The sequence below is a fragment of the Callospermophilus lateralis genome, chromosome 2, assembly GCF_048772815.1.
Source record: "Callospermophilus lateralis isolate mCalLat2 chromosome 2, mCalLat2.hap1, whole genome shotgun sequence".
In the NCBI taxonomy this organism is placed as follows: domain Eukaryota; kingdom Metazoa; phylum Chordata; class Mammalia; order Rodentia; family Sciuridae; genus Callospermophilus; species Callospermophilus lateralis.
In genome coordinates this window covers 141,063,999-141,088,130 of record NC_135306.1, presented here as the reverse complement: position 1 = coordinate 141,088,130, position 24,132 = coordinate 141,063,999, and the positions used below count along the sequence as shown (strand labels likewise).

Genomic DNA, 24,132 nt, shown 5'->3' with positions numbered 1-24,132 from the left:
AAATGTCAATTCATGTCCTAATAACGCTTATATCATTGTGAATAAGAACCTGCATCACTCATGCCATCTCTGGGTTCCCTTTAGGATATATTTGTTCATTTGCTTCTTAGGTCAGTGGGCTTAAAACTTTGTCAATATTATTAATTAAAAGCATTCTGAACACATATCCCCTTATCTAAATATTTACATATTTATAAATTATAGAGTGTATGACCCCATTATTGTGGCATAGTATAAACATTGTAAATGCATATCAAAGGAGAAATTTATAGACTAAGATAAAAAATTAATAAAAAGAGAAGGTCTTACATACCTCTGGGATGCACATAATCACTTTACAGAAAACTGAGAACTCCTAGACAGGAAAGACCTAAGCTCATTCATTCATAGAGCGCTTAGCAGCACAGATCTAATACTAAAGAAATTCCTAGGAATTGAAAGGGCCATGCTGAAATAAATAAACAAAAAATACTTCTTACTAATGCTCCTACCTGTTTAAACAGCAGTCAGACTGGCAGCTATCAAGAATACAAACAAAAATAAGTGTTGGCGAGGATGTGGGGAAAAAGATACATACACACTCATACATTGCTGGTGGGACTGCAAATTGGTGCAGCCAATATGGAAAGCAGTATGGAGATTCCTTGGAAAACTTGTAATCAAACCACCATTTGACCTGGCTATCCCCCTCCTAAGTCTATACCCAAAGTACTTAAAAACAACATATTACAGGGACACAGCCACATCAATGTTTATAGCAGCATAGTTCACAATAGCTAAATTGTGTAACCTAGATGCCCTTCAGTAGATGAATGGATAGGGAAACTTTGGTATATATACACAATGGAACATTATTCAGAATTAAAAGAGAATAAAGTCATGGCATTTTCAGGTAAATGGATGGAGTTGGAGAATATCATGCTAAATGAAGTAAGCCAATCCCCAAAAAACCAAATGCCGAATGTTTTCTCTGATATGTGGATGCTGATCCATAATGGGGATGGGGGCAGAGCATGGAAGGAATGGAGGAACTTTAGATGGGGCAAAGGGGAGGGAGGGGAAGAGAGGGAGTAGGAATGATGGTGGAATGAGTTAGACATCATTACCCTAAGTACATGTATGAAGACACGAATGGTGTGAAAATACTGTGTGTACAATGAATGACTTGAAAAATTGTGCTCTATATGTGTAATATGAAATGAATTGTATTCTGCTATTGTGTATAACAAATTAGAGTAATTAAATAATTTAATAAAAAATAAAAGATAAAAAATAAAAAAATAAAATTTTAGTTGTAATAAAAGATACAGCAGAAATGTCAAGCAATCAAAAACCAACTCTTTTTCTTTCTGAGAAGTCAGTGGCAAATAGTTAAAATTATTTTTTTAAAGGGCCAATAGAAAAAATAGTCATTTGCTGGACATTTTAAGAGACAGTTATTATAATAATCACTTTATATGTACTCTCTTAGTTGGTCTCTACAATAATTGGGACACCATATTCCATCTCTATAGAGGCCATAAAACATATTTTAATCTATATTGGGGGTTTTGCAAAACATGACCTGTGGATCAAACCTGGTCCCCTGTCTGATTAAATACTCTCCAGGAGCCAAGATTGACTTATATATTTTTAATTGATTGGAGGGAAAAAAGGATATTTTGTAGCATGTAAAAATTATGTGAAATTTAGTGCTCATAAATAAAGTTTTATGAGAACATAGCTGTGGCCACTTATTTATGTATTGTTTATGATTGCTTTTGCACTACAATAACAGAATAGATCATTTCAATAGACATCATCTGACTTTTAAAATATAAAATATTTAATATTTAATCTTTCACAAAATAATTTTGCTGATTCGTGTATGCTAATGGAATCTCCTGGAATGTGCAGATTGCTGCTAGCATCATCATAAGGCATAGTCTTGATAACAATTCAATTTGGAAATGGAAGTTCACAGAGGTTAAATCACTTATTCACACACTTAGAAGATGGCAGAACCAGAGGTTTTTTGGAAATATTTTTAAGGTTGAAATAGGCCTTTTATCTCATCCAAAGTTCAGACCCCTTTCAATGATGGTCTCTTCTGGCTGTGTAACGTAGTTAGTCATGCCCAATATAACTTCCCCAATGCATCCATGTCTTCTCTATACTCTCATGCCTAGGTTTTAATATCATTATGGCTCTAGACAGAGCAGGGTGAGAGCAGCTCAGTGGAATATCAGCATGATTCACTCATTCACAGAACCTTTCATTCTATGTCCTTGGGTATCTCAGATCCACATCTGGCCTCTGAGTATGAGGCTCTGCCATCTCTGGCTGAGCTGAAAGTGATGAAAAGACGTGATAGAATGCTGGAGACCTCATTACTGGCTCTTTGCCTACAGAAACTCAACCAACTTATCAATCCCGAGGAACTTCAAACTCACACTGGTTCGGCTGGTTCCTTGCAGATGCCTGTAACAAGCTGCTCTGCCCAACTGAGATCAGAAGCTGATAGACAAGGCTCTGCATATGCTCTTCTCTCCTGCAGGGAATGCCCCTTTTTTCCCCACTTTCGTTGAACTAGAGCCTCCTAGAGTCTCAGCCACTCCTGGGATGTAATCTGGTTACTGTAAACTGCAAATTACAATGCCTTCATGGACAGTATCCTGAAATATGAACATAATGTCTGGTCCAATTACAGCTAGAACTTCACTTCTAAGCAAGAACAACCAGCGCTCGCAGGCTGCTGACTATGCAAAGTTACAAAAACAGCTTTCACATGTTAGTCTCATTGAATCCTCCAAGAAAACTGGATTTTATTATTTCCGTTTTATAGATGAAGACAAAGGCACTCAAAACTAATTAAGTAGCATATATTTTGTTTGTAGCTGGTAGGCAATAGATCTGACCATTAAACCTTGAGCTTTCTGACGCTTAGTGTCTTTCATTTCGGTAAAGGAGCTTGCTATGAAGTCAGTTTGCTCCTGTGGTAGCCTTTAAACACAAGAAAATAAATACCTCTTCTCTCCCAAATCATGGCATTATATTCTATATTCTTTATAATTGGGATGCTGCACAATGGGATTTCAACAATGGGATGGTTTCAATTTATTACTTAAATTTTAAAATTATTATTTAAGCAACCTGATCTTTAATTTCATCTGTAAAAGGGGAATAATGACATGCCCACCTTGTAGAGTTGTTGTGAGAATTAAATAAAAGCATGTTGGTATTCTACTCATATAAAATGTTCAGATGCTGGACATGGTGGTGCACACTTGTAATACTAATGACTTGAGAGGCTGAGATAGGAGGATTGCAAGTTCGAGGCCAGCCTTAGCCACTTGGTGAGAACTTGTCTCAAAATAAAAAAATAAAAGAGGGTTGGGGATGTAGCTAAATGGTGAAGCACTCCTGGGTTAGATCCCTAGTACCAATAAAATAAATAAATAAATTCAGAAAAGGCAAATTTATACAGACAGAAAATAGATTGGTGGTTTCCTCAAGTTGGGGACAAGGGTTTCAAGAAAATGGGGAGTTATTAATAGGTCTGAAGTTTATGTTGGGGATAATGAAAATGATCAAAAATTGATTGTAGTTATACTTGCACAACTCTGGATATACTCAAAATCACTGAATTATGTACTTCACATGAATTACTATATGACATATGAATTTTAAAAGAAGGTAGATAACAGTGCTTACCACAACAACTTACACAAATTAACTGCTTTCTAAGTGTTGGTCAGTTTGAGGCAGAAACAAGACTAAGCTCATTTATGTTTCTTCTGGTGGATAAAACTAGATTCCATGCTGCAAGTCAGGTGCAGTTGCATGTCTGAATCTTGGTCAAGGGAATGCAAGTTCCAGTCCATGGAATAGAATAAGACTGTTCCATAAAAACACTTCCCCTCACAAGCCTTTATGTTTTCTTCTCCTTCCACCAACTTGATACAAATAATCTTTTTGGACATGGAAGTCACATGCTGAAGATGAAGGAACTATAAGGTGGAAAAATTACTGTCCACATGAGAGTTGCCCATTGGATGAGAAAACCAGTTTTAGACTATGTGAGAAATAAAATAAGGTTCTATATTATTTAAAGCATGACTACATTTTGAGACTTGATAGTTAACAACAACTAGTATTATTGTAAGTAATACATTATTGCGAGTTTTCACCTTTCCAACCTGAGGATAAATGATCACCCTTGTCATATACCTGAAATAAACTGTGGACATACTGGGTTGAGGGTCCTGAGTACATACAGGAAAGGTTGCTTGTCTTATTTTACCATTATTTTAGTACTTGCAAATAGTCATTGGACAGTTTGGAGTGAGTATGAAGCTTCTAATTATACTTCCCAACTTGGGGAAGCAGAGTCCTTGTTTTGCCCTCCACTGCCTTCACGAGGGGCCAAATGAACAGCAGGCACCATGCAATCGAACTGTGAGCAGCTGCAGGGTGCAGAGGAGGCTCAGGTGGCCCTGCGCCTACCTCCCCATGAATCTCTCTTTTTCTCCTTCATGGAGGACACGGTGTCCATCTTCTTCATTTCCCCTTTGTTAACAGGGAAAATAATACAAAGCAAAGATTTGACCCAATAAAATTAGGTATCACCCTTGCTGAATGCTTCCTAATTCATTCTCTAAACATGGAAAGCAAAGAGAGCTATTGGCTCTCTTGGTGAATAACACCCAAATATGTGGTTGCTCTTGTCTATCATCTGGAGTATTTGCTATCCAAAGAGAAAGCACCAAGTCATTCTTTAGAAAAGGTGAACAAAGCACAATGAAAGCTGACAGACTGGAGAGGGACCAATCAGTGAGGGAAGATATTCTCAGTTTATGAGCCTCTTCCCTCATTTAAGGGTGTCAAATTGAGCCAACAACTTTCCCCTTGTGTCTGTCCTTGTGAGGACCTGTAGTCCTATAAAGTGAAAGTGCTTTCAGGTCGTACAAAAAACTAGTGATTCCTGTAAAGTCCTTTTACATAGCTTAATTAATCTTCAATAAGCTTATTGCATAAGTATTGTTATTAGCACCACTAAGAGAGAGGGAAATTGGGTCTTAGAGAAGTTGAACGAGGCAGTGTCCCCATGATCACACAGGTGATAAATAGCAGAGCTGGCCCTCTACTTGGGAATTGAGCAGGGCTGAAGGCCTGTCTCTATCCACCATAACTTCCAATGGTTCTAGACAAATGAAATGTATTATCAAGATAAATTGATCTTCTCTTAGAGAATCCAGCAGATTCTGAGGATACTCAAAACCAAAATAGAGGCAGAAAATTCTCTAGGCCTCCCTGTGTTCAGGCATAGAGTGGCCAAAAGAATAATAAAACAGATCAGAAAAGAACAAAGGCCCCAGAGACAGGCCTGCCTAAACATGATTCATAGTCATTCACAGGCTCAGACTCCCAGATTTGAGTATCAGATCACTGCAGGTAGAAATGTAAACTTCCAAATAGGAAGCATGTCTGCCTGCTGAAAATAGCTTCCCTCCCCCAGCACTAAGTCATAAAGAAAGAAAAAAGCATCTGAATTTCTCTCTGCTTCCTGTTTGCTGGGCAGTTCCTTTTTTTCCCCTTCAAACTCACGGTCCCATTGTGTCGCTATTTCTTCTTAGTATGCTTTATTTAAACCAGATGGAACAGTAGCATTTTGAAGTTAGTTCTGAAGCCCAAGGGGGCTAGCATCATAAATAAGTAAACAAATGAACAATTCAGCCATTGAGAAATCAGGCAAGAATGAGTCTAACAACCGAGCTGGAAAAGTAGCTGAAAATCTACTCCATGAAGAAAGATCTGAAAGTTACCAGAGTTTTCTTTGCTTAACAGGTAACCACTGACTTCTTTCTGTAAACTGGGGCCTAGTGAGGAAGCAGAAAGGGAATATTTAGTGGTCCTCTGTCCACTTTGCATCATCAGTATATCCACATGTTATCCCACTGTTAAGAAGCATTTGTTTATCACCTATGAAAGCAAGACATTTAAGTGCTGGTTTTCTCTAAATATGTTCTCTTTCCTTTAAGTCTTATATAATTCAACTATCATCGCATTTGAGGCTTAATTTAAAGGAAACCATAAGTTGAGTTAATTCACTGTGAAGGGTTATGGAAGTTATATTTGTTCTAGACAGTTAGTGGCAATGTTACGGAGTATCTATTATATGCCTGACCCAGTGCCAGGTTTTGGGAATACAAACATAAAAAAGGCTCAGCCCCTGCCCTTAAGAATTTCACAGCCCACTTGGAGGGACATATATTCACAAACTAAGGGAAAGAAGTATTATAGGTATTAAGATACAAAAGAGTCCATGAGATATTTAGTGATTGGCTCTAATGAGGGAGAGAGTGTATGTAGGGAGAAAAAGAAAATAGTGTGGTTCAGTAAATGAGACCTGCTTTTGACTATCTAGAACATCCAAGAAGCTGTTAACCAAGGAGAAGCAGATGAGAAAATGGTCTGGGCAGAGAGAATAAGAAGGGGGGACAAGTGACCAATGGCATAAAACAACCTGAGGTCTATGGTCATTGTAAACACTTCAACCCAGAATGAGAAATAGACTCTGAGGGAAAGAAATGAGAAGCAGTCCTAGGAGTAAAGAGGGTGCATCATTTGTTGCTGCATGGGTCATGGAACTCTCTCTCATGGACTATGGGAGACTCTGAAAGACTTGAAACAACAGAGTGAACATGATCCGATTTGCACTTTAGAAGATCACCTTGGCAACCATGTGGAGGATGGACTGGAGGTGTTGAGGCTGGGAGCAGAGAGAACAGTGAGGGGGCGATGGCAGCAGTCCAGGTGGGAGGGACAGGGCCTGATCTTAGTAGCAGCAGTGGGTATGTAAGGAAAAGAAAGCGGACAGATGTTAAGAAGGTAGAAATCTGGGTTCTAGTCTCAGCTTTGGTATAATACATCTCTGTGAGCTTAGAAAAGCCCTTTATTTTCTGGTCCTGTGTCCTAACTTAAGATGAGAGGGAGATATTTCTTGGTACTTGAGAATGCCTTTTCTACATGTGTGTGCTTATTCATTCACTGGATAAGCCAGTCAGGTAGTCAAGGAAAGCACTCTTTCCTTCATTCACACTTCTGAGGATCTTGCTATGAAAAAGCAAAATGGTAATACAAAGAACTCAACCAAGGAAACCAAAGATACTTAAGGTCCATAAACATTCTCTGATCATGCATTAAGTAAAAGTACACGTCGTTGTGTGGTACAGAAATAATGGGAACAAAAATGACCAAGATGTGGTATCTGTCCTCTTGGGGGAAAAAGAGGCAGCCCATGATTAATTCAATTCAACAAATGCTAAGTACCTGTTTGCAAAGTATTTTGCCTGTCAGAGTGAAGAAACAGGAATAGGACATGGTCCCTGACATGAACTCTTTTATAGTCACATCTGGAGAGACATGATATTACTATTAGCATGTGGAAATCCAGAGATAAAAGAGACTTTTTTACCAAGTCAAAAATCCATCTTTGATTTTTGGCACAGCAATAAGAAGTATTAATGCATTCTCTGTGATCCATGCCTGATAAGAGTCCCCTTCACACAAACAGGTAAAACAAAAGGCACTTTATTTTAAGTAAAGAAGACTTTTCTACAGGCCAGACCCTATACTAGGTATTCTGCCTCTTTGACCTCAAAGAAACCAGTGAGTGTTCATAACATGGCCCTATGGTGAAGAGAAATTCTACCTCATGATCCAAAATACCTTGCATAATACCTAGTGTGTAGTAGATTCTTAATAAATGTTCAACGGAAGTAAACAATATTTTCATTACTTAAAATAAAGTTGATTCTAAAATAAAAAATACTTGATATTTAAATGTCCAAATAGTACACTTAGAAAAAAATACTTTTATGTAAGATATAATAAATAATTTACCAAACTACAGGAAACTTGCTTGTTGTGATACAAATTCATAAAAGATTTCTAAACAGCAAGGTCTTCGTTTCCAAAGTCTTACGAAGCAGATGGCAACTAATATGCTTTAAGGTGCATTTGCTTGACCAACTTGCTTCTTTAAGCTAGGGTGAGTTCAGGGATTGGAGCTTCCCTTAAGAGAAATTAATTGCAACCCTTTAAATACTCCAAGCTGTTCTGTTTCTAAACATCAAATCTGGAAAGACCACACTTGGGTATGGCATTGCTTAGAAAAAAACACAATGTCTTAAGACACGTGGAAAGTGGGGATTTTCCTAGTTACCTAACTGGGAAAAGTTGCTGACTTGGCAAATGGGATCATGTAAAAAGCTTTAAAACAAATTAGAGGTACTAACAATGCAGGTGGGATTTAAAAAGATCATGCACTGAATTGTGATAGTTTTTCATGAAGAACTGGAAAAAATTATGACTTATAACTTAAAATATTTGGCCAGTAAAAAATGTTTCTATATGACTTGCTATAGGTTTGGCTCTTGGACTTTGAACTGTCATAGGCCAGTGGAAGTTGCCACTTTACTGTCTACCACAGGAGAGAGGACACATAGTAAAAACAGTAATTTCTTAGGGGATTTTGGTCATATGCTGGCTTGGTTGTTATTCATACTGTGCCACTAGCTATTATAACCTTGGACGATTAACCTCATAAAGTCCTGTATATCTTTTTTTTTAACCTCTATTTTATAGGGTTCTTATGGTGAGTCTATGAGATAATAGATATAAATAGCTTAGTACAGTGCTTGGCATATAAGTATAGTAAGCATTAGTATTATAATTAGTTTTGCTGAAAGAGAAATGTTCTTTTTTCCCAAAATTGGTGAAAAAAATTGTTTCAAACATTTATGAGACTGAAATAAAATATTTAGATGATGGATTTGAAGAGATGGAAGTGGGTGTTTCATTTTAATATAATTGTAATATGCTGAAGAACATAGCAGCACCTATGCCAATCATGAACAATTCCTCATAGTAAAATTATTTGGAGACTGAATCTGGACTTATGTATGGTGTCTTACTAAATATATACTTTTACTTGCTATTTGGTAACATAAGTCTCTTCTGAATGCTGTTTGATGATATAACACACACACAAAAAAAACACTAGCACAGAAGGACCCCAATTTAAATCTCATTGCTGTCATTTAATGACTGTGAGCTCTGGCAAAACAAAAACTTTCTGAGCTTCAGTTTCCACATTCATAAGTAGGGATAATAATTGTGCTTACATTTCAGATGATGTTGGAAGAATTTAATGAGATAATAATACCTTTACTGAGTTTTGCTATATTCCAAGTTCCAGCAGACTATATTTATTTTATCCTTACCATATCCTATGTTAGCTTTCAGAAGACTGGCTGTACAGTCAGGCTATGCAGGCAAGTGTTCAGAACCAGCCAGGAGTAATCAGGTGACCTGACCAGCACAAGGCTGTTAGAGTCTATAAACAAGTCAGGATGGCACCTGGCATTTTGCCAGAGAAATGTTAGGGTCTGTAAACAAGTCAAGATGGCACCTGGCAAAATGCCAGAGGGAGTGGTTTGTGAAGTAACTCCAGCGAGCCATTAAGTGTGGAGATTCCTTATTGGTTGACTGCTGTATCTAGTTTATGTTAATTAAGATAAGCTGTATGGAATGTATATATACCCCTCCTGTCCTACAATAAACGGCTCCCACTCCTGCTGTATCAATGTACACAAGTTCCTCGTCACCCCCGCCCCCGGGTTATTTTGCCCAGCCAGCCGGGCTATGGCACAAGGTTGCTAAATGATAGCCCAAAATACCAGTAGTTCTTTTTGCATTAGAGGTAAGTTAGGTCTTTTACAGGTGAGGGATAGGATGTAGGTAGAGGTCTGGCAGGGCAGAGAAAATAGTTCTGCACATACACCAACATCAGAAAGTTTGAGTCCTGTGGTCAAGCTACAAGTTTCCAGAGGTCATCACAAATAACTTCTCCTGAATGTCTGTCTAGAACAGACATCTAGTGTCCCAATAAAGGCAGACATGAGCAGGAAGGTAAAAGCCCCAAATATGCCAAATGGGTTGAAAAGGATGGAGAGAAGAACACAAACCATACCTATGGGTTCTGACCCAAGAAGTCCCCACAGGACTCCTAGGGCCTTAGGGAGAAGGTATGAAAGGGAGCAGATCTGAAATGGGCTGCCAGAGAGGGAAAAAGAGAATACACACAAGCATATGTTGTGACCTTTATGTCTTCGAAAATTACTTTTAAGATTTCTGTGGCCCTCTGGGTCAGAGGCAGGGACCATAAATACATTATTTCTCCTACTTTTAAGGATGTTATTTAACCCCTGAGCCTGGTTTTATCTTTAAGATTAGTATAAGAAAATTATTTACATTGGAATACTATGTATTTGTAATAAAGAGTAGAGAGGATTTCTATATACTGAAGTATTTCTTCATACTGAAGAATAAAGATCTCTAAGACACATCATTAATGAAAAAAAAAAGATCAGTGTGGATGGGATGCATTTTTGGTATAGAAAGAGGTAAAACTGTCTATCACCCACCCACCCACCCACCCATACACACACACACACACACACACACACACACACATACACACACTGCTGTATTTGCAAAGGAAACCCCATAAAGAAAGAAGACCCTCACAAAAAAATTAAACTAAAAATCATCATTGGCTATGTGAGATAGATGAAGATAGAAGAGGAACAAAACTTTTTGATAAATACTTAATAAAAATTTAAAAAACACAAAAAATAATGTTTCAATTATTTAAAATTAGGATAATAGTACATAGTTTATAAGATTATTTTGAGGAATAAATGAAATAATGTATTTAAAGAGCTTAGATAGAACTTGGCAAGTAGAAGGCATTATTAAATACACAGTAGTGGGAATTGCCATTTTCATGGCCTCCACATTTTGCAGGGCCAAGGTGAGTGGTAGACCAGCTGCAGGGGTTCTCTTTGAGGCTTAAGGAGCAGACACCATGGGGACCTCCTAATTTACCCCCAGGTCATTCAGTTAGATTCCAGGGATTCAGGGCAAAAATGCCCAACCAGAAATAAAAGTGAAGCCCTTTACTCAGAAATCTGAGCAAAGTGGAAGAACTGTAAGCCCAACACAGACCAGATCCAACCAGGATTCCATGAGTTAGAAACTATTTTAAAATGAGAATGCCTTAGAACAAAATGAGAGAAGATGAACAGATGCCAATGGAATGTCATTTGATTCTACCGTGTCCTAAAAAAGCTTCAATGTCCTTAAAGCACACATTTTGGTGAGTTAATTGAAAATGCCACAGTGGAATGAGAATAATAAAAATAAAAAAACTGAATAGAACCCTTTGTGTGGTCACAAAATTAAAAATCTTCATTTTTATTCCATCTTATAATAAAACAGAGAATTTAATAACCAGGCACAAAAGGAAGGAAACTACAATTAATCATGCGTATTCAGATACTGTAACCAGAACAATTGCTCTAGTATTGCCTGGTTTACTTAGAGGGATGCTGAATGTCTGACAAAATACTCTAATTATTTTAGTATTTTTGTAAGGATTAAACACATAGCATTTTTAACCATTTTGGGTTACTTGTTGGGAAAACAGCACACAGTGGAATATCTTGACTCTGTGAAATGCTTCTCTAAATAGTTTCTATAAAAGGAGTAAGCAGTAGGCACCCATGCATAGCTGTCATATTGTTAGCTATGGTTAAAAATTCCAGCTCAGAAACAGATCTGAACATAAATTTTGTCAATCATTGATTGATTTGCTTTGGATAAGTTACTTTACCTTGCTGAACTTCAATTTTCCTATCAGTTAAACAGAGACAAATATAACCCCTACCATTTAGGGATGTTATGAGATCAAGAGAGAAAATATTTAAGATCCTTACAATAATGCCTGGAATATAGTTAAGTATTAAGTAAATGTTAGTTCTTACTGTTATCATCTATCATTCTCGTATCTGTCCAGTAAAACATAATTTAGAGATCCTGTCAGTCATCTTTTGGGTTATATAAAAATAATCTAAGAAAAATAAGACACTATCCTTGTATATAGGAGTTTTCAGCACAATAGGGGGACATGAGTAAAAAAAGGTAATATTGTATGGGATGCCAAGTATACTGGGGTGCAAAAAATAAGGAGTCGTTAATTCTGCCACAGGAAGAAGGATGGGGCTTCATAGAAGCTGGTGCTGAACATAGGGCCTGAAATGGGTGCATACAAGGCACTCAGGACAAAAGCAGTAGGAACGGAACGGCACAGATACCGGGACAACCAGGCCTTGACAGAAAGGGGCAAAAGTTAGTTTGTCTGGATCTTTTTTTTTTTTTTTTTTTTTTTTTTTTTTTTTTTTTTTTTAATTTTTTTTATTGTTGGTTGTTCAAAACATTACATAGTTCTTGATACATCATATTCACACTTTGATTCAAGTGGGTTATGAACTCCCATTTTTACTCCGTATACAAATTACAGAATCACATCAGTTACACTTCCATTGATTTATATATTGCCATACTAGGGTCTGTTGTATTCTGCTGCCTTTCCTATCCATTACTACCCCCCTCCCCTCCCCTCCCCTCCCCTCTTCTCTCTCTACCCACTCTACTGCAGTTCATATCTCCCCCTTGTATTATTTTTCCCTTTCCCCTCGCTACCTCTTGTATGTAATTTTGTATAACCCTGAGGGTCTCCTTCCATTTCCATGCAATTTCCCTTCTCCCTCCCTTTCCCTCCCACCTCTCGTCCCTGTTTAATGTTAATCTTCTTCTCATGCTCTTCGTCCCTACTCTGTTCTTAGTTACTCTCCTTATATCAAAGAAGACATTTGGCATTTGTTTTTTAGGGATTGGCTGGCTTCACTTAGCATAATCTGCTCTAATGCCATCCATTTCCCTCCAAATTCTATGATTTTGTCATTTCTCAATGCAGAGTAATACTCCATTGTGTATAAATGCCACATTTTTTTTATCCATTCGTCTATTGAAGGGCATCTAGGTTGGTTCCACAGTCTTGCTATTGTGAATTGTGCTGCTATGAACATCGATGTAGCAGTGTCCCTGTAGCATGCTCTATTTAGGTCTTTAGGGAATAGACCGAGAAGGGGAATAGCTGGGTCAAATGGTGGTTCCATTCCCAACTTTCCAAGAAATCTCCATACTGCTTTCCAGATTGGCTGCACCAATTTGCAGTCCCACCAACAATGAACAAGTGTACCCTTTTCCCCACATCCTCGCCAGCACTTGTTGTTGTTTGACTTCATAATGGCTGCCAATCTTACTGGAGTGAGATGGTATCTTAGGGTGGTTTTGATTTGCATTTCTCTGACTGCTAGGGATGGTGAGCATTTTTTCATGTACTTGTTGATTGATTGTATGTCCTCCTCTGAGAAGTGTCTGTTCATGTCTTTGGCCCATTTGTTGATTGGGTTATTTGTTATCTTGTTGTCTAATTTTTTGAGTTCTTTGTATACTCTGGATATTAGGGCTCTGTCTGAAGTGTGAGGAGTAAAGATTTGTTCCCAGGATGTAGGCTCCCTATTTACCTCTCTTGTTGTTTCTTTTGCTGAGAAAAAACTTTTTAGTTTGAGTAAGTCCCATTTGTTGATTCTAGTTATTAACTGTTGTGCTATGGGTGTCCTATTGAGGAATTTGGAGCCCGACCCCACAGTATGTAGATCGTAGCCGACTTTTTCTTCTATCAGACGCCGTGTCTCTGATTTGATATCGAGCTCCTTGATCCATTTTGAGTTAACTTTAGTGCATGGCGAGAGAAAGGGATTCAGTTTCATTTTGTTGCATATGGATTTCCAGTTTTCCCAGCACCATTTGTTGAAGATGCTATCCTTCCTCCATTGCATGCTTTTAGCCCCTTTATCAAATATAAGATAGTTGTAGTTTTGTGGGTTGGTTTCTGTGTCCTCTATTCTGTACCATTGGTCCACCCGCCTGTTTTGGTACCAGTACCATGCTGTTTTTGTTACTATTGCTCTGTAGTATAGTTTGAAGTCTGGTATCGCTATACCGCCTGATTCACCCTTCCTGCTTAGCATTGTTTTTGCTATTCTGGGTCTTTTATTTTTCCATATGAATTTCATGATTGCTTTCTCCATTTCTATAAGAAATGCCATTGGGATTTTGATTGGTATTGCATTAAACCTATAGAGAACTTTTGGTAATATCGTCATTTTGATGATGTTAGTTCTGCCTATCCATGAACAGGGTATATTTTTCCATCTTCTAAGATCTTCTTCTATTTCTCTCTTTAGGGTTCTGTAGTTTTCATTGTATAAGTCTTTCACCTCTTTTGTTAGGTTGATTCCTAAGTATTTTATTTTTTGGGGGGATATTGTGAATGGAGTGGTTGTCCTCATTTCCATTTCAGAGGATTTGTCGCTGATATACAGGAATGCCTTTGATTTATACGTGTTGATTTTATATCCTGCCACTTTGCTGAATTCATTTATTAGCTCTAATAGTTTCTTTGTAGACCCTTTTGGGTCTGCTAGGTATAGAATCATGTCATCTGCAAATAGTGATAATTTAAGTTCTTCTTTTCCTATTTTTATGCCTTTAATTTCTTTCGTCTGTCTAATTGCTCTGGCCAGTGATTCGAGAACTATGTTGAACAGAAGTGGTGAGAGAGGGCATCCCTGTCTTGTTCCAGATTTTAGAGGGAATGCCTTCAATTTTTCTCCATTCAGAATGATGCTAGCCTGAGGTTTAGCATAGATTGCTTTTACAATGTTGAGGTAAGTTCCTGTTATCCCTAGTTTTTCTAGCGTTTTGAACATAAAGGGATGCTGTACTTTGTCGAATGCTTTTTCTGCATCTATCGAAATGATCATATGGTTCTTATTTTTAAGTCTATTGATGTGGTGAATAACATTAATTGATTTCCGTATATTGAACCAGCCTTGCATCCCAGGGATGAATCCTACTTGATCATGGTGCACAATTTTTTTGATATGTTTTTGAATCCGATTTGCCAAAATTTTATTGAGGATTTTTGCATCTAGGTTCATTAGAGATATTGGTCTGTAGTTTTCTTTCTTTGAAGTGTCTTTGTCTGGTTTAGGAATCAGGGTGATGTTGGCCTCGTAGAATGAATTTGGAAGTTCTCCCTCTTTTTCTATTTCCTGAAATAGCTTGAAAAGTATTGGTGTTAGTTCCTCTTTAAAGGTTTTGTAAAACTCTGCTGTATACCCATCCGGTCCTGGGCTTTTCTTAGTTGGTAGTCTTTTGATGGTTTCTTCTATTTCCTCAATTGATATTGGTCTGTTTAGGTTGTCTATATCCTCCTGCCTTAATCTGGGCAGATCATATGACTTAAGAAATTTATCGATGCCTTCACTATCTTCTATTTTATTGGAGTATAAGGATTCAAAATAGTTTCTGATTATCTTCTGTATTTCTGAAGTGTCTGTTGTGATATTGCCTTTTTCATCCCGTATGCTAGTTATTTGATTTCTCTCCCTTCTTCTCTTCGTTAGCATGGCTAAGGGTCTGTCGATTTTATTTATTTTTTCAAAGAACCAACTTTTAGTTTTGTCAATCTTTTCAATTGTTTCTTTTGTTTCGATTTCATTAATTTCAGCTCTGATTTTAATAATTTCTTGCCTTCTACTTCTTTTGCTGTTGTTTTGCTCTTCTTTTTCTAGGATTTTGAGATGGAGTATGAGATCATTTATTTGTTGGTTTCTTCTTTTTTTAAGGAATGAACTCCAAGCAATGAATTTTCCTCTTAGAACTGCTTTTAATGTGTCCCATAGATTCCTATATGTTGTGTCTGTGCATTCATTTATCTCTAAGAATTTTTTAATTTCCTCCTTTATGTCTTCTATAACCCATTGATCATTTAGTAACCAATTGTTCATTCTCCAAGTGATGCATGTTTTTTCCTTCCTTCTTTTATCGTTGATTTTCAGTTTCATTCCATTATGATCAGATAAGATGCATGGTATTATCTCCACTCCTTTATATTGTCTAAGAGTTGCCCTGTGACATAATATATGATCTATTTTTGAGAAGGATCCATGTGCTGCTGAGAAAAAAGTGTAACTGCTTGATGTTGGGTGGTATATTCTATATATATCAATTAAGTCTAGGTTATTAATTGTGTTATTGAGTTCTATAGTTTCCTTATTCAACTTTTGTTTGGAAGATCTGTCTAGTGGTGAGAGAGGTGTGTTGAAGTCTCCCATGATTATTGTATGTTGGTCTATTAGACTCTTGAACTTGAGAAGAGTTTGTTTGATGAACATAGCTGCACCATTGTTTGGGGCATATATATTTATGATAGTTATGTCTTGTTGGTGTATGGTTCCCTTGAGCAGTATGTAGTGTCCCTCTTTATCCCTTTTGATTAACTTTGGCTTGAAATCTATTTTATTTGATATGAGTATGGACACTCCTGCTTGTTTCCGAAGTCCATATGAGTGATATGATTTTTCCCAACCTTTCACCTTCAGTCTATGTATGTCTTTTCCTATCAAATGCGTCTCCTGTAGGCAGCATATTGTTGGGTCTTGTTTTGTGATCCATTCTACTAGCCTGTGTCTCTTGATTGGTGAGTTTAAGCCATTAACATTTAGGGTTATTATTGAGATATGGGTTGTTCTTCCAGCCATAATTGTTTATTTATGTTACTATACATGGTTTGTTTTCCTTTTTGAATATTTTTCCCCCCCTTTACTGTCCTACCTCCCACTGTTGGTTTTCATTGTTATTTTCCATTTCCTCTTCCTGTAATGTTTTGCCGAGGATGTTTTGAAGACATGGTTTTCTAGCTGCAAATTCTTTTAACTTTTGTTTATCGTGGAAGGTTTTAATTTCATCTTCCATCCTGAAGCTTAATTTCGCTGGATACGTGATTCTTGGTTGGAACCCATTTTCTTTCAGTTTTTGAAATATGTTATTCCAGGATCTTCTAGCTTTCAGAGTCTGTGTTGAAAGATCAGCTGTTATCCTGATTGGTTTACCCCTAAATGTAATTTGCTTCCTTTCTCTTGTAGCTTTTAAAATTCTCTCCTTATTCTGTATGTTGGGCATCTTCATTATAATGTGTCTAGGTGTGGATCTCTTATGATTTTGCACATTCGGCGTCCTGTATGCTTCTAGGATTTGGGATTCTGTCTCATTCTTCAAGTCTGGGAAGTTTTCTCGTATTATTTCATTGAATAGGTAGTTCATTCCTTTGGTTTGGACCTCTATACCTTCCTGTATCCCAATGATTCTTAAGTTTGGTCTCTTTATATTATCCCATATTTCTTGGATGTTCTGCTCATGGTTTCTTAACAGTTTTGCTGAGCTATCTATGTTCTTTTCAAGTTGAAATACTTTGTCTTCATTGTCTGATGTTCTATCTTCTAAGTGTTCTACTCTGCTGGTAGTATTCTCAATTGAGTTTTTAAGTTGGTTTATTGCTTCCTGCATTTCTAGGATTTCTGTTTGTTTGTTTTTTATTACCTCTATCTCCCTGTATAGTTGATCTTTTGCTTCTTGGATTTGTTTATGTAATACATTGTCGAAGTGGTCGAAATGATCTTTCATTGTCTGATTTTGCTGTCTAATGTCTTCCTTGAGGCTCCAGATCATTTGCAGCATGTATATCCTGAATTCTTTATCTGACATTCCATCTGCTGCAGCTATAACCTCTTCTAAAGTTGAGTTGACCTGCATTGCTTGTGGTCCTTTCTTTCCTTGTCTTTTCATATTGCTCGTGTTTCTTTCTGCTTAGTGAAACTGTTGTGTTTTTGAAATTTTCCCCCTATATATTTATATTGCTCTTGTATAGTTGAAAAGTCTCCCTTGCAGGGGCGGGCGGCAGCTCTGCTCCTCCTCCAAATGGGGTGATCTGTCTACCACGCTGGCGGGCCGCTGGGACTGTTCTGCCAGTCGGTCGCAGGTCTGCCTACCTTGGAGGCGCGGGCAGCGGCTCTGCTCTGCCCTTCCTCCTATTGGTGTGACTTGTCTACCACGTCACCACGTCCGTGAACCCCTGGGCCTGTTCCACCAGTTAGTCGCGGATCTGACTACCTTGCAGGCGTGGGCGGCGGCTCTGCTCTGCCCCTTCTCCAATTGGGTTGTCGTGACTACCACGCCGGCAGGTCGCTGTGCCTGTTCTGGGCCCGGGCTGCGGCTCTGCTCAGCCCCTCACCCAGGTGGTGTGACGTGTCTACCACGCCGGCAGGCCGCTGGGCCTGTTCCGCCAGTCTGTCACAGGCCTGCTTACCTTGCGGGCGCGGGTGGAGGATCTGCTTTGCCCCTACTCCACTTGGGGTGTCTTGACTACTACACCGGCAGGTCGCTGGACCTGTTCTGGGCGCGAGTGGCGGCTCTGCCCTGTCCCTGCTCCAACTGGGTTGACGTGACTACGACGCTGTCGGGCCGCTGGGCCTACACCGACCGCGGGAGAAGGCTCTGCTCTGCCCCTACTCCAATTGGGATGACGGGTTACGTGTCTACCACACCAGCAGGCCGCTGGGCCTGATCCGCCGGTCGGACGCGGGTCTGTCTACCTAGCGGGCTCCGGGAGGCAGCTCTGCTCTGCCCCTCCTCCAATTTGTGTGATGTGTCTACCACACCAGTAGACCGCTGGGCCTGTTCCGCCGGTCGGTCGCAAGTCTGTCTACCTTGCAGGCTCGGGCGTCGGCTCTGCTCTGCCCCTACTCCAAATGGAGTGATGTGACTGCCACGCTGGCGGGCCGCTGGGCCTGATCCAGGCTCGGGGAGCGGCTCTGCTCTGCCCCTCCCCCAAGTGGTGTGACGTGTCTACCACGCCAGCAGGCCGCTGGGGCTGTTCTACCAGACTGTCACAGGCCTGCCTACCTTGCGGACGCGGGTGGAGGATCTGCTTTCCCCCTACTCCAATTGGGGTTTTTTGACAACCACGCCGGCAGGTCACAGGACCTGTTCCGGGCGCAGGCGGCAGCTCTGTTCAGCCCCTGCTCTAGCCGGAGCGACGTGACACCACGCCGGCGGGTCGCTGGGCCTGTTCTGGGCTCTGGCGGTGGCTCTGTTGGGCCCCTGCTCTAGCTGGAGCGACGCGACACCACGCCGGCGGGTCGCTGGACCTGTTCCGGGCGCAGGCAGAGGCTCTGTTCGGCCCCTGCTCTAGCCGGAGTGACGCGACACCACGCCGGCGGGTCGCATGGCCTGTTCCGGGCTCTGGCAGCGGCTCTGTTCAGCCCCTGCTCTAGCCAGAGCGACGCGACACCACGCCGGCGGGTCGCTGGACCTCTTCCGGGCGCAGGCGGTGGCTCTGTTCGGCCCCTGCTCTAGCCGCCGGCGGGTCGCTGTGCCTGTTCCGGGCGCAGGCGGCGGCTCTGTTCGGCCCCTGCTCTAGCCGGAGTGACGCGACACCACGCCGGCGGGTCGCTGTGCCTGTTCCGGGCTCTGGCGGCGGCTCTGTTCGGCCCCTGCTCTAGCCGGAGCGACGCGACACCACGCCGGCGGGTCGCTGGACCTCTTCCGGGCGCAGGCGGCGGCTCTGTTCGGCCCCTGCTCTAGCCGGAGCGACGCGACACCACGCCGGCGGGTCGCTGGACCTGATCCGGGCTCTGGCGGCGGCTCTGCTCCGCCCCTCTGTCCTTCACAGTATTCAGCAGGACCCGGACCGAGAGACAGTTTCCGCGGGATCTTTATCCCTGGGCCAGAGCAGTTCCGGGAGCCAGAATTCGGCCTCTCCGGACTTGGTGCATGCTCCGACAGGAGCAGGCTCCAAGAAGCAGTTTCCGCGGGTTCTATAGCCCTGGGCCAGAGCAGCTCCGGTAGTCGGAGCTCCGCCGCTCCGGGCTCGGTGCGTGTTCTGATAGGAGCAGGCTCCAAGAAGCAGTTTCCGCGTGTTATTTAGCACTAAGTCTGAGCAATTTGTCTGCGAGACGCAGACAATTGTCAGCCTGAAATTACCTGATCTATAGCTGAAAGAGCTGCAATCAGTCAAAAACAAGGATGGTGACGTCGGCTCTCGAAGATGGTGGCCGCTGGCTTCCTCCGTGGTCTGACCGGTGTGGAGAACCGAACTGGACCGTTTCCTTCCCCGTCTCCAACCCAGAATTCAGCTCCGAGCTCAGCAAATGCCTAGCTGGCAGGAGCCCGCAGAATCAGCATCGCTGTATCTCTGCGGCACCAGCCCGTCGTTTCCCAGTGCGCGCCGCAGACTCCAGCCACAGGGCGATCTGCCGAACAATCAGCGCTCCGTACGGACAAATCGCTCACTTTTGAGCCCCTGAAGCTGATCCTCGTGCGATGAAAGTCCTTCCACTAGGTTTTGGAGCACCCCAATTTTGCTGGAAATTCCTGACAAGATAGCTTTTAGCCGTTCTAACTCATCATTTTCCCTCACAGTGACGCAGTACTCGGAGTTACTGCACTCCCTTCGCGGCCATCTTCGAATCAGTTTGTCTGGATCTTAAGGGGAAAAAATGAGCCTGCTTGACAGGATAAGGCTAAAGAGGGGGGCCAGGAACCACCTCCCACAGGACTGAGTACACAATGAGGTTTCTGTCATTTTGTGTGTTTGACAGGTTAACTTCTTTAATTAGAAGTTGAGAGAGAGTCAGCACTGCTCTCTGCCAGGGGAACGTCCTTAGGGTGTTCCACATTACTGTGGTGGAAGGATAATATATATATTTTTTTTTTACTTCTTTTGTCAGCTTTAGAAGATACTGAAGGTGTCTTGCCTGATCTTGCCAGAACTTACCATCTTTGCAAACTTAGCGTTGACTTGGGATAAGGATATGTCAGCAAATTCCCCCTGCTCCTCTCTGTCTGTCTCTCTCTTTTTTTCTTTTTACCTGAATGCTCTTAAACAGGCAGTTCAGTCTAGTACAAAAGGATTAACAGAGTCAGAAGTAAGTACTGGTTTTAAAAACAATTTTTTAGGGGTGTGGTGAAATAGAGATCTAGACATATAATTTCAAACATCTTTTGTTAACCTGGAATTCTTTTTACTTTTGTGAATCTCAATTTCCTTATCTATAAAGAGGTTGAATTAGACCTATCTCATGGGATGCTAAGTGCATGAAATTACAAAGTATCTAGTACAAAGACTGAAAGAGCTGTGTGAATGGTAGTTGTCATTGTTGCCTATAGAAGTCAAATAGGTGATCTGGATGACAGCCTTAGAAGAGAAAAAACAATCTGTTAAAGGCAGAAGGAGGCTGGTGTGGGTAGAGACAGAGGAAGCAAGGTCAGCTTGCTCTGCTAATTGTGCCATGTACTTATTGGGCTAGACTCAGTGAAAGCTCTAATTCCTATATATTGTACTGAGTTTGGAGATGCTCGGATCTCTCTCCCTGCCCCACCCTTCCAGGTATACACAAAAACTTCCCCTAGCTAGATGAGCTTCATGGAGCAATAAAAGTCAACTAAAGCATTACCTCTTAGACTTTTAAAGTTACTGCAGGTCTCCAGACCGGAGCAGAAAGAGATGCTAATAGGTAAGATTTGCTACAAGCAATTTTACCATAATCCATACAAACATCTTTAGAAGACAAGATGGAAAGCTGGAAAATGCATACTGTTGGTAAGGGACTGCAGTTCTTCCCAAATGTACTATGAATGATAACATAGTGATATATCAATCCAGTCCCCTATGGGGAAAATACATTATCTTCTATGTTACGTTGGTGCTGTTCCAGCATCTCACAGACAAGATTGAATTCTTATATAGCCCTAGGAAAACAACATGCATTTTCCTTCACCTAGCATCTTTAACTGGTAAAACTCATTATCTCTGCAGGCCACAAATGTGTTTATAATGAAGGTCACTTTTAATGGAAAATAAATCTGTTTTAACACATCACAAAATCCTACTATTTGTCCTATAAACCTGCTAATAAAAATAGTAATCAGGAAACAAAATAGGACTTTATTAATCTATGTACTTTAATTATAATGTTTTATAATGTCAAGTATTAATAGAAGGGTACACATGAAAATATCAGTAACAAAATTCTGTTTTTGTACCATCTAAATATTCTGTCATTTCTATGTCAACTATCTGGAAAAGTTTTTTTTTTTTTTAACTTTTTTTAGAAATAGCTGGACACAATACCATTATTTTATTTATTTATTTTTATGTGGTGCTGAGGATCAAACCCAGGGCCTCGCACGCGCTATACAAGTGCTCTACCACTGAGCTACAGTCCCAGCTCAAAAGTGTTTCATTTTAGATGAGAGCTCTGAAAAGCCATGTAAAGAAAATATATCAATTTAACCAAATATTCACCAGGAAAATGTTATTAATAGTGCTGAAAAATAGGAAACAACTTAAAAATATTTTAATAGTAGAAAATTGGCTAAAGCAATACTATTGCTTCCAACACAATTCTTAGATTTATTGAAATTTTGCTTTAACTAACACACACACACACACACACACACACACACACCCCACACACACACACCCAGAGTAATGACATAAAGAAATGGTCATGAAAAGAGAGGTTATCAACAATCATATACAGCATGATTTCAGTTTACAAGACATAGGGGAAAATGAAAAAGACCTAACATGAAATCAGTAAGAATTATTTTTTGGTTATTTTATTCTTTATTTTATAGTTTAAAAAATACCAATAAAATACTACTTTAAGATATTTAAGCCAGGCTTGGTGGTGCACACCTGTAATCCCAGCAGCTCAGGAGGCAGAGGCAGGAGGATGGCAAGTTCAAAGCCAACCTCAGCAATTTAGCAAGGCCCTAAGCAATTTAGTAATACCCTGCTCAAAATAAAATAAAATTAAATTAAATTAAAAGGTATGGGGATGTGGTTCAGTGATTAAGCACCCCTGGATTCAATCCCTGATACCAAAAAATAAAAACAAATAAATATTTAATTTTTAAAGTGAAGGGTACATATTAAAATGTGAACAACTTGCCAATTTAAAAATTATTTTTAATGTATTTTAAATGACATTGTCAAATACTTCTTTTATAATGTAACTGAAGTGAATCAAGATAGGAAGTTGCACCTAAAGTGTAATCTCCACTATGGATTTCATGTATACAAATAGGACTGAAATAAAATAAGCCTGAACATTCAACTGGTGGGAGACTCTGGGTTCTAGAAATTATCAGTCATTTCTTTTTTTTAATAAATATGCTTCTGTATTTTTAAAAGTTTCAATAATAAATGTGTAATACCATTATAATTAGAAGATTTTTAAAAAAATATATAATTCAGCAGGCAAAAATTAAACCTTAAAGTTACTGAAATATGGAAGTAAGGACTGGCTTTTGAGCAACAGCAATGTAAGATGGCAGCCACCATGGGCTCAGACAATGTATGAAAGCCAAATACAGAGGCTTAAAATAAAATGTGAACCTAAATACCCAGAAGCACACCCCTTTGTAAGATTTGTAACAAAAATTAATATGAAGTTAATAGTTCTAATGGATGGTGGACCCAAGAGTCACATCAGTGCTAGCCAAATGGCAGAATTAATATAGCATCAAAATTGTTCTGTAAGAGTTGTAGCACTTAATGATGTCTAAAGAAAATATGAAGCTCCCTCAGCTGTTGGAAGGACAGTGTTACAGCAATTTATCACAAAGAAAAAACCACAGGCCTCCTCTTCATTCAACTTAAGTGGTCTTTATATTCCACAGTGGTAAATTTTCTAAATACATCTTGTATACCTCAAAATACTGAAAAGAAAGTTCCCATCCAAAGGCAATTTATCTTAAGATACTGTAAATAACATTAATTTTTTGTTAATTTGAAATATGTAAGTTGTGCTACAATAACAAAAAAAGTCACTGAAATATTAAGTCATATAAATGAAACTTCTGATCTTCTAAGTCCAAATCTCCTTGACATTTCATATTGCTAACAGGATTTAACAAAATGGGGGAAAAAATCCTATGTCAATTAACTAAGGTAGAAACATTTACAGTTTTCACTTACTTTCATTAGTTTATTTGTTAAAGCATGCCATTAAAAGATTTACAGGTCCCTTGGCAATGAATTATTTGTGAAATCTCTCTCTCTCTCTCTCTCTCTCTCTCTCTCTCACTTATGAAGGCTTATTAGGTATGGCTCTTAGAAATCTAGAGTCTGAAAGACAAACGAAGGTAGAGTTGCAGTCATTAAACAAACCAATATAATTTTCAACTTAAAAATTTTAAAACCAGTCAAATTTACACTTAAAAATCATTTAAGAATATTTATTAAGCTCCTAGTACATGGCAGATATT

General features: G+C 39.6%; 1 protein-coding gene and 1 pseudogene across 11 annotated transcripts in view; one reads left to right on the top strand and one right to left on the bottom strand.

The window, feature by feature from the left end:
* Dlg2 (discs large MAGUK scaffold protein 2) overlaps positions 1–24,132 on the bottom strand; it is a 1,165,863-nt gene that overhangs the window by 211,518 nt on the left and 930,213 nt on the right. The gene's annotated exons all lie outside the window — the stretch shown is intronic.
* Positions 23,218–23,524, top strand: LOC143641410 (ubiquitin-conjugating enzyme E2 variant 1 pseudogene; annotated as a pseudogene).